Consider the following 10,000-nt stretch of genomic DNA (forward strand, 5'->3'; position numbering starts at 1 on the left):
CAGGGCGACAGAGCCATCGCACTTGCCGGGTGGCAGAGGAAGGACCGGACTATGTACAATAGCGGCCAACGACTCCCAGAGCCGGTTGTGCGGGGCTCGAGGTCTGCTCTCAACATCACATGCTTTTGGATGTGCTCAGGCAAGGGTCAGACCACATCCTTCCTGGCAGCACCCAAAGCAACCAGGCCGCTCGCGTCTCTCGCCTTCATTTTTCGACACAAGCGCCTGAGGAGGGACGCCACCCCTCCCCTTTGCGTCAAGAGACCTCCCCACCGGCCTCTGACTGATTCTTAGAACGGACGGAAAGAGTCGGGCAAGCCTGTCAAAGCTTTGAGCGAATGTCAAAAGCTTTAGACTTCCGCGAACTCTCCGGCTTGCACTGAGACGCGAGGTCGATGTGCTAAGCACCACGGGGCCCCTTTCGCCTGCAGGTCCCGAGCCGCCAACATGTTCTTAGTATCGTGTTCTCCAATCCTGGGTGACGGGCACCGCAGGGAGGCAGAGCCATCGCACTTGCCGGGTGGCAGAGGAAGGACCGGACTATGTACAATAGCGGCCAACGACTCCCAGAGCCGGTTGTGCGGCGTCTGCTCTCAGCCTAAGAGGCTTCTGGGAGTGCTCAGGCAAGGGTCAGCCTGCACCCTTGCTGGCAGCACCCAGGGGAACCAGGACGCTTGCATCTCTCGCCTTCATTTTCGACACAAGCGCCTGAGGAGGGACGCCACCCCTCCCCTTGCGTCAAGAGACCTCCCCACCAGCCTCTGACTGATTCTTAGAACGGACGGAAAGAGTCGGGCAAGCCTGTCAAAGCTTTGAGCGAATGTCAAAAGCTTTAGACTTCCGCGAACTCTCCGGCTTGCACTGAGACGCGAGGTCGATGTGCTAAGCACCACGGGGCCCCTTTCGCCTGCAGGTCCCGAGCCGCCAACATGTTCTTAGTATCGTGTTCTCCAAACCTGGGTGACGGGCACCGCAGGGAGGCAGAGCCATCGCACTTGCCGGGTGGCAGAGGACGGACCGGACTATGTACAATAGCGGCCAACGACTCCCAGAGCCGGTAGTGCGGCGTCTGCTCTCAGCCTAAGAGGCTTCTGGGAGTGCTCAGGCAAGGGTCAGCCTGCACCCTTGCTGGCAGCACCCAGGGGAACCAGGACGCTTGCATCTCTCGCCTTCATTTTCGACACAAACGCCTGAGGAGGGAAGCCAACCCTCCGTGTGTCAAGAGACCGTCCCCGCCCCGGCCTCCGACTGATTCTTAGAACGGACGGAAAGAGTCAGGCAAGCCTGTTAAGACTTCCGCGAACTCTCCGGCTTGCACTGAGACGCGAGGTCGATGTGCTCAGCACCACGGGGCCCCTTTCGCCTGCAGGTCCCGAGCCGCCAACATGTTCTAAGTATCGTGTTCTCCAAACCTGGGTGACGGGCACCGCAGGGAGGCAGAGCCATCGCACTTGCCGGGTGGCAGAGGAAGGACCGGACTATGTACAATAGCGGCCAACGACTCCCAGAGCCGGTAGTGCGGCGCCTGCTCTCAGCCTAAGAGGCTTTTGGGAGTGCTCAGGCAAGGGTCAGCCTGCACCCTTGCTGGCAGCACCCAGGGGAACCAGGACGCTTGCATCTCTCGCCTTCATTTTCGACACAAACGCCTGAGGAGGGAAGCCAACCCTCCGTGTGTCAAGAGACCGTCCCCGCCCCGGCCTCCGACTGATTCTTAGAACGGACGGAAAGAGTCAGGCAAGCCTGTTAAGACTTCCGCGAACTCTCCGGCTTGCACTGAGACGCGAGGTCGATGTGCTCAGCACCACGGGGCCCCCTTCGCCTGCAGGTCCCGAGCCGCCAACATGTTCTAAGTATCGTGTTCCCCAAACCTGGGTGACGAGCACCGCAGGGAGGCAGAGCCATCGCACTTGCCGGGTGGCAGAGGAAGGACCGGACTATGTACAATAGCGGCCAACGACTCCCAGAGCCGGTAGTGCGGCGCCTGCTCTCAGCTTAAGAGGCTTTTGGGAGTGCTCAGGCAAGGGTCAGCCTGCACCCTTGCTGGCAGCACCCAGGGGAACCAGGACGCTTGCATCTCTCGCCTTCATTTTCGACACAAACACCTGAGGAGGGAAGCCAACCCTCCGTGTGTCAAGAGACCGTCCCCGCCCCGGCCTCCGACTGATTCTTAGAACGGACGGAAAGAGTCAGGCAAGCCTGTCAAAGAATTGAGCAGATGTCAAAATCTTTTAAGACTTCCGCGAACTCTCCGGCTTGCACTGAGACCCGAGGTCGATGTGCTCAGCACCACGGGGCCCCTTTCGCCTGCAGGTCCCGAGCCGCCAACATGTTCTAAGTATCGTGTTCCCCAAACCTGGGTGACGAGCACCGCAGGGCGGCAGAGCCATCGCACTTGCCGGGTGGCAGAGGAAGGACCGGACTATGTACAATAGCGGCCAACCACTCCCAGAGCCGGTAGTGCGGCGTGCGAGGTCTGCTCTCAGCGGAAGAGGGTTTTGGGAATGCTCAGGCAAGGGCCAGCCTGCACCCTTCCTGGCCGCTCCCACGGGAACCAGGCTACTTGCAATCCTTTCCCCCAATAGCAAGTGCCTTTTGGAGGGACGGCCGGAGTCAACGTGGGGTTTGCCCGCCCTCCAAAGTGTCAAGAGACCGCCGCACAGGCCTCTGACTGATTCTTAGAACAGGCAGCAAGAGTTGGGTAAGTCTGTCGAAAATTTGACAAAGTGTCAAAAATTAGACTTCCGAGAGCTCTTGGGCATGCACACAGGCCTGTCATTCAAGTGCTCTGCCCGCGGAACCGTTTTTCGGATGCCTTTCAAAGTGGTCCCGCGCCGCCATTTTGTTCTAAAAATCGTGTTCCCAGAAATCTCCGGGTACCCCGCCAACCTCACTGTGTCACAATGTCAAGTGGCACTGAATGGGTCTGAATTTCAAATTCGACTGCTTCGCTCTGGAACTCGAACCCGGCAAAACCGTTTGGATTTTTCCCGGTCCAGACTTCCGCGGCAGACAAAGTTAAAGTTTTCGGGCTGCAGACTCAAAACGACATCTGGCCAACCGCCGGGCTCAATTCGCCCAGTTCCTCCGGCACTTCGGAACTCATGTTCGGCATGAGTTTTTGAATCTTTCCCGATGCTTCGGCATTTTCCTCCGCTGACACTTAGAATATTTTTCACACTTGGCCGAAAATTTTTCTAAGTTTTTCTGGTTACTGATTTCTTCTTTTCGGGCATTTTTCTAAGTTTTCTTGGTTACTCATTTCTCATTTTCAAACATTTTTCTAAGTTTTTCTGGTTACTGATTTCTTCTTTTTGGGCATTTTTCTAAGTTTTCTTGGTTACTCATTTCTCATTTTCAAACATTTTTCTAAGTTTTTCTGGTTACTCATTTCTCATTTTCAAACATTTTTCTAAGTTTTTCTGGTTACTGATTTCTTCTTTTTGGGCATTTTTCTAAGTTTTCTTGGTTACTCATTTCTCATTTTCAAACATTTTTCTAAGTTTTTCTGGTTACTGATTTCTTCTTTTTGGGCATTTTTCTAAGTTTTCTTGGTTACTCATTTCTCATTTTCAAACATTTTTCTAAGTTTTCTTGGTTACTCATTTCTCATTTTCAAACATTTTTCTAAGTTTTTCTGGTTACTGATTTCTTCTTTTTGGGCATTTTTCTAAGTTTTCTTGGTTACTCATTTCTCATTTTCAAACATTTTTCTAAGTTTTTCTGGTTACTCATTTCTCATTTTCAAACATTTTTCTAAGTTTTTCTGGTTACTGATTTCTTCTTTTTGGGCATTTTTCTAAGTTTTCTTGGTTACTCATTTCTCATTTTCAAACATTTTTCTAAGTTTTTCTGGTTACTCATTTCTCATTTTCAAACATTTTTCTAAGTTTTTCTGGTTACTCATTTCTGCTTTTCCAACGTTTTACTAAGTTTTGCTGGTTACTGAGTTCACACTTTTAAACATTTTCGGGCATTTTTCTACGTTTTTCATGTTACTCATTTAGCACTTTCAGGCACTTTCCTATGCTTTCCTGCTTACTGATTTCACACTTTTAAGCATCTTCGGGCATGTTCCCTAAGTTTTGCAGTTCATTCGTTTGGGACAGTCAGGCAGCTTTCCTAAGCTTTCCTGGTAACCGAATTCACATTGTTGAGAACTTTGGAACCCTTCCCTAAGCTGTGCTGGTTACTCACTTTACCTCTTCAGACACTTGCCCCCGTTGTGACAGAGACCACTTCCCGACTCGGGAAATGCACCAAATTCGGCCTGAACTCAGAGGGCAGTCCCCCCTCGAAGGCGTGGAAGTCGGCAGAATCGCCGGGTCAAATCCGGCTGAGCTACCCGGCTTGGAAGCCTCAAAGTCGGTATGAGCTGTCAGGTTCACTCCCATCCCCGTTTGGACCACTTCCCGACTCGGGAAATTCACCAAATTCGGCCTGAACTCAGAGGACAGTCCCCCCTCGAAGGCGTGACAGTCGGCAGAACCGCCGGATCAAATCCGGCTGAGCTACCCGGCCCCGAAGCCTCAAAGTCGGTAAGAGCTGTCAGGTTCACTCCCATCCCCGTTTGGACCACTTCCCGACTCGGGAAATTCACCAAATTCGGCCTGAACTTATACAACAGTCCCCCCTCGAAGGCGTGTCAGTCGGCAGAACCGCCGGATCAAATCCGGGTGAGCTACCCGGCTTGGAAGCCCCAAAGTCGGTAAGAGCTGTCAGGTTCACTCCCATCCCCGTTTGGACCACTTCCCGACTCGGGAAATTCACCAAATTCGGCCTGAACTTATACAACAGTCCCCCCTCGAAGGCGTGACAGTCGCTAGAACCGCCGGATCAAATCCGGTTGAGCTACCCGGCTTGGAAGCCCCAAAGTCGGTAAGAGCTGTCAGGTTCACTCCCATCCCCGTTTGGACCACTTCCCGACTTAGGAAATTCACCAAATTCGGCCTGAACTTAGAGGAGAGTCCCCGCTCGAAGGCGTGGAAGTCGGCAGAATCGCCGGGTCAAATCCGACTGAGCTACCCGGCCCCGAAGCCTCAATGTCGGTAAGAGCTGTCAGGTTCACTCCCATCCCCGTTTGGACCACATCCCGACTCGGGAAATTCACCAAATTCGGCCTGAACTTAGACAACAGTCCCCCCTCGAAGCCGTGGCAGTCGCTAGAACCGCCGGATCAAATCCGGTTGAGCTACCCGGCTTGGAAGCCCCAAAGTCGGTATGAGCTGTCAGGTTCACTCCCATCCCCGTTTGGACCACTTCCCGACTTAGGAAAATCACCAAATTCGGCCTGAACTCAGAGGGCAGGCCCCCCTCGAAGGCCAGGCATTCGGCAGAACCGCCGGGTCAAATCCGACTGTGCTACCCGGCCCCAAAGCCTCAAAGTTGGTATGAGCTGTTAGGTTCACTCCCATCCCCGTTTGGACCACTTCCCGACTTAGGAAATTCACCAAATTCGGCCTGAACTTAGAGGAGAGTCCCCGCTCGAAGGCGTGGAAGTCGGCAGAATCGCCGGGTCAAATCCGACTGAGCTACCCGGCCCCGAAGCCTCAATGTCGGTAAGAGCTGTCAGGTTCACTCCAATCCCCGTTTGGACCACTTCCCGACTCGGGAAATTCACCAAATTCGGCCTGAACTTAGACAACAGTCCCCCCTCGAAGCCGTGGCAGTCGCTAGAACCGCTGGATCAAATCCGGTTGAGCTACCCGGCTTGGAAGCCCCAAAGTCGGTATGAGCTGTCAGGTTCACTCCCATCCCCGTTTGGACCACTTCCCGACTTAGGAAAATCACCAAATTCGGCCTGAACTCAGAGGGCAGGCCCCCCTCGAAGGCCAGGCATTCGGCAGAACCGCCGGGTCAAATCCGACTGTGCTACCCGGCCCCAAAGCCTCAAAGTTGGTATGAGCAGTTAGGTTCACTCCCATCCCCGTTTGGACCACTTCCCGACTTAGGAAATTCACCAAATTCGGCCTGAACTTAGAGGACAGTCCCCGCTCGAAGGCGTGGAAGTCGGCAGAATCGCCGGGTCAAATCCGACTGAGCTACCCGGCCCCGAAGCCTCAATGTCGGTAAGAGCTGTCAGGTTCACTCCCATCCCCGTTTGGACCACTTCCCGACTCGGGAAATTCACCAAATTCGGCCTGAACTTAGACAACAGTCCCCCCTCGAAGCCGTGGAAGTCGCTAGAACCGCTGGATCAAATCCGGTTGAGCTACCCGGCTTGGAAGCCCCAAAGTCGGTATGAGCTGTCAGGTTCACTCCCATCCCCGTTTGGACCACTTCCCGACTTAGGAAAATCACCAAATTCGGCCTGAACTCAGAGGGCAGGCCCCCCTCGAAGGCCAGGCATTCGGCAGAACCGCCGGGTCAAATCCGACTGTGCTACCCGGCCCCAAAGCCTCAAAGTTGGTATGAGCAGTTAGGTTCACTCCCAAACCCGTTGGGACCACTTCCCGACTTAGGAAATTCACCAAATCCGGCCTGAACTTAGACAACAGTCCCCCCTCGAAGGCGTGACAGTCGGTAGAACCGCCGGGTCAAATCCGGCTGAGCTACCCGATTTGGAAGCCTTCAACACAAAACCCATCCGGCAATGCCACTCAAAAAGGGCCCAAATTCAGAAACACCCCCTTCAATAGGTACCACTTCCTCGGAGACACTACCGGGACACGCTCCCCTCGGCGAAAATTAAGCCCCCACCACTAACTGAAGCCAACCGCAGCCCCAACTTCAACGGAGAAATCAGTAACCAATTCAAAAATGCACTTGGTTACTGATTTGTACTGCTTCAAAAATATTCTAAGTGTCGCTGGTTACTGATTTGTACTGCTCCAAAAATATTCTAAGTGTCACTGGTTACTGATTTGTACTGACTCAAAAATATTCTAAGTGTCGCTGGTTACTGATTTGTACTGACTGAAAAATATTCTAAGTGTCGCTGGTTACTGATTTGTACTGACTCAAAAATATTCTAAGTGTCAGTGGTTACTGATTTGTACTGCTCCAAAAATATTCTAAGTGTCGCTGGTTACTGATTTGTAATGCTCCAAAAATATTCTAAGTGTCGCTGGTTACTGATTTGTACTGCTTCAAAAATATTCTAAGTGTCAGCGGTTACTGATTTGTACTGCTTCAAAAATATTCTAAGTGTCGCTGGTTACTGATTTGTACTGCTTCAAAAATATTCTAAGTGTCAGTGGTTACTGATTTGTACTGCGTCAAAAATATTCTAAGTGTCGCTGGTTACTGATTTGTACTGCTCCAAAAATATTCTAAGTGTCGCTGGTTACTGATTTGTACTGCTTCAAAAATATTCTAAGTGTCGCTGGTTACTGATTTGTACTGCTTCAAAAATATTCTAAGTGTCAGTGGTTACTGATTTGTACTGCTTCAAAAATATTCTAAGTGTCGCTGGTTACTGATTTGTACTGCTTCAAAAATATTCTAAGTGTCAGTGGTTACTGATTTGTACTGCTTCAAAAATATTCTAAGTGTCGCTGGTTACTGATTTGTACTGCTTCAAAAATATTCTAAGTGTCAGTGGTTACTGAGTTGTACTGCTCCAAAAATATTCTAAGTGTCGCTGGTTACTGATTTGTACTGCTTCAAAAATATTCTAAGTGTCAGTGGTTACTGATTTGTACTGCTCCAAAAATATTCTAAGTGTCGCTGGTTACTGATTTGTACTGCTTCAAAAATATTCTAAGTGTCAGCGGTTACTGATTTGTACTGCTTCAAAAATATTCTAAGTGTCAGTGGTTACTGATTTGTACTGCTTCAAAAATATTCTAAGTGTCGCTGGTTACTGATTTGTACTGCTTCAAAAATATTCTAAGTGTCAGTGGTTACTGATTTGTACTGCTCCAAAAATATTCTAAGTGTCGCTGGTTACTGATTTGTACTGCTTCAAAAATATTCTAAGTGTCAGTGGTTACTGATTTGTACTGCTTCAAAAATATTCTAAGTGTCGCTGGTTACTGATTTGTACTGCTTCAAAAATATTCTAAGTGTCAGTGGTTACTGATTTGTACTGCTTCAAAAATATTCTAAGTGTCGCTGGTTACTGATTTGTACTGCTCCAAAAATATTCTAAGTGTCGCTGGTTACTGATTTGTACTGCTTCAAAAATATTCTAAGTGTCGCTGGTTACTGATTTGTACTGCTCCAAAAATATTCTAAGTGTCGCTGGTTACTGATTTGTACTGCTTCAAAAATATTCTAAGTGTCGCTGGTTACTGATTTGTACTGCTTCAAAAATATTCTAAGTGTCAGTGGTTACTGATTTGTACTGCTTCAAAAATATTCTAAGTGTCGCTGGTTACTGATTTGTACTGACTCAAAAATATTCTAAGTGGGGCTGGTTACTGATTTGTACTGCTCCAAAAATATTCTAAGTGTCGCTGGTTACTGATTTGTACTGCTTCAAAAATATTCTAAGTGTCAGCGGTTACTGATTTGTACTGCTTCAAAAATATTCTAAGTGTCAGTGGTTACTGATTTGTACTGCTTCAAAAATATTCTAAGTGTCGCCGGTTACTGATTTGTACTGCTTCAAAAATATTCTAAGTGTCAGTGGTTACTGATTTGTACTGCTTCAAAAATATTCTAAGTGTCGCCGGTTACTGATTTGTACTGCTTCAAAAATATTCTAAGTGTCAGTGGTTACTGATTTGTACTGCTCCAAAAATATTCTAAGTGTCGCTGGTTACTGATTTGTACTGCTTCAAAAATATTCTAAGTGTCAGCGGTTACTGATTTGTACTGCTTCAAAAATATTCTAAGTGTCAGTGGTTACTGATTTGTACTGCTTCAAAAATATTCTAAGTGTCGCTGGTTACTGATTTGTACTGCTTCAAAAATATTCTAAGTGTCAGTGGTTACTGATTTGTACTGCTTCAAAAATATTCTAAGTGTCGCTGGTTACTGATTTGTACTGCTCCAAAAATATTCTAAGTGTCGCTGGTTACTGATTTGTACTGCTTCAAAAATATTCTAAGTGTCGCTGGTTACTGATTTGTACTGCTTCAAAAATATTCTAAGTGTCAGTGGTTACTGATTTGTACTGCTTCAAAAATATTCTAAGTGTCGCTGGTTACTGATTTGTACTGATTCAAAAATATTCTAAGTGTCAGTGGTTACTGATTTGTACTGCTTCAACAATATTCTAAGTGTCGCTGGTTACTGATTTGTACTGCTTCAAAAATATTCTAAGTGTCAGTGGTTACTGATTTGTACTGCTTCAAAAATATTCTAAGTGTCGCTGGTTACTGATTTGTACTGCTCCAAAAATATTCTAAGTGTCGCTGGTTACTGATTTGTACTGCTTCAAAAATATTCTAAGTGTCGCTGGTTACTGATTTGTACTGCTCCAAAAATATTCTAAGTGTCGCTGGTTACTGATTTGTACTGCTTCAAAAATATTCTAAGTGTCGCTGGTTACTGATTTGTACTGCTTCAAAAATATTCTAAGTGTCAGTGGTTACTGATTTGTACTGCTTCAAAAATATTCTAAGTGTCGCTGGTTACTGATTTGTACTGACTCAAAAATATTCTAAGTGGGGCTGGTTACTGATTTGTACTGCTCCAAAAATATTCTAAGTGTCGCTGGTTACTGATTTGTACTGCTTCAAAAATATTCTAAGTGTCAGCGGTTACTGATTTGTACTGCTTCAAAAATATTCTAAGTGTCAGTGGTTACTGATTTGTACTGCTTCAAAAATATTCTAAGTGTCGCTGGTTACTGATTTGTACTGATTCAAAAATATTCTAAGTGTCAGTGGTTACTGATTTGTACTGCTTCAACAATATTCTAAGTGTCGCTGGTTACTGATTTGTACTGCTTCAAAAATATTCTAAGTGTCAGTGGTTACTGATTTGTACTGCTTCAAAAATATTCTAAGTGTCGCTGGTTACTGATTTGTACTGCTCCAAAAATATTCTAAGTGTCGCTGGTTACTGATTTGTACTGCTTCAAAAATATTCTAAGTGTCGCTGGTTACTGATT

The sequence above is a fragment of the Hemiscyllium ocellatum genome (genome assembly GCF_020745735.1).
Source record: "Hemiscyllium ocellatum isolate sHemOce1 chromosome 15 unlocalized genomic scaffold, sHemOce1.pat.X.cur. SUPER_15_unloc_13, whole genome shotgun sequence".
Classification (NCBI taxonomy): domain Eukaryota; kingdom Metazoa; phylum Chordata; class Chondrichthyes; order Orectolobiformes; family Hemiscylliidae; genus Hemiscyllium; species Hemiscyllium ocellatum.